The sequence below is a fragment of the Anneissia japonica genome, unplaced genomic scaffold, assembly GCF_011630105.1.
Source record: "Anneissia japonica isolate Jap-2015-1 unplaced genomic scaffold, ASM1163010v1 scaffold287971_len35004_cov133, whole genome shotgun sequence".
NCBI lineage: Eukaryota > Metazoa > Echinodermata > Crinoidea > Comatulida > Comatulidae > Anneissia > Anneissia japonica.
The window spans coordinates 28,141-29,822 of NW_022723817.1; positions in this window are offsets into that span (position 1 = coordinate 28,141).

Sequence of the window (1,682 nt, forward strand, 5' to 3'; positions counted from 1 at the left end):
ATAAACGTCTACAAAACAACTTCTGAGAGAACGTCGCTGTCTAATTTTTAAAAATACATTGATGTTACTATATGTTAATACCAATGGGTCGTTTAAAATGACATATAATATTTGGTTAAGCTGCACGAGTAATGACAAGTGTTATTTTAACTTGAGTTACATACTATGACAATTTTAATTTTTTAGTTAGGCATTGGTTTTGCATAATTATCTAGGCCTACTAAAACGCTTTCTGGGAAAAGCACAAAGAGTAAGGAAAAGCGCGTTTTTCTTCATCATATGAAACAGGGTGACACTAGTTATTTTCAAATTAAGAGAAGAGCTCAGAATAGGCAGCTCTAAAATACTGGATGCCATAAGACCTGCCAAAATGGCAGAGCACCAAATGAATGTACAAATGAGCTAGTTATTAATATTAGGCATAGTAATCGGCAGTTTCTTGATTACAAGGCTAGACCAAGTTAATTACATGTAATGCCGAAATGATTGTTATTGTTATTAATTATTATTACCTGTACGTTAAGGGGAACTTAGACAATGGAGGAATTAGAAAACAATTTAAAAAACGACGTTAAGGGGAAGTACACAAAAGATATTCCCCTTGGGCTAGTTATTATTTATAGGCCTAGTGAATAGTATCTGTAGATTCTTCATTGCAAGCCTAAGGCGAAGGTAATTAATGCTGAAATTATTATTATTATTATTATTATTATTATTAATTATTATTACCTGTACCTTAAGGGGAACTTAGACAATAGAGGAATTAGAGAACAATTAAAAAAACGACGTTAAGGGGAAGTAACACAAAAGATATTCCCCTTGGGCGATTATTATTTATAGGCTTAAGAATAGTACGGTATCTGTAGGTTCTTCATTACAAGGCTTAATAGGCCAAGGTAATCAATGCTGAAATTATTATTATTATTATTATTATTATTATTTAACATTAATTACATTACAATGATAGTTTGGACAAGTTCAATAACGCCGGAATGGTATATTATTTATTTAATAATATTTCTCTTATGCGCTCTATATTTTAATATTTCATGCTTCAATTTTGTCCTATTTTTTCCAAAAAAAATTTCAGTCAATGTCAGTATGTTGGTGTCAGCCTATATGAGGGGCCTAGATAGGTAAGATCTCAGCCTGTTAGGCCTCTTTCTCTCTAGCCTTTGGTATTATTGTACCTTACTACACTTTATAACAGGAGGTACTAGCTGTTGTTGTTGTAGATAATATACTAACATTTAATAACATTCAAGAAGGTCACAGTTAGTTACACACGTACATCCCATAAGTCCGTGAGATTTCATAGGCCTACCGTAGGTAAACATAGAAAGAGCAATACAGTAATAGTACAACTCGAGCGTCACGACATTGCGAAGTGTCTGATATTGTTCTTCGTATCGTACTCACTCGAGTCAATCCGAGATGACCCGAGTGCAATTTCATGTAAATGTTTCGTACGGAAAAAAAAAATCGCTTACCGGTAACGCTCGTAATGCTGTACCCGTTTGCGATTTTTTTTTCCGTACGAAACATTTACATGGAACTCCAATCGGGCCGTCTCGACTGCAATCGACCCGAAAATCTCATATTGCCGAATTAAGGAGGTCAAAAGGTCATCAATAGATAAACGTCTACAAAACAACTTCTGAGAGAACGTCGCTGTCTAATTT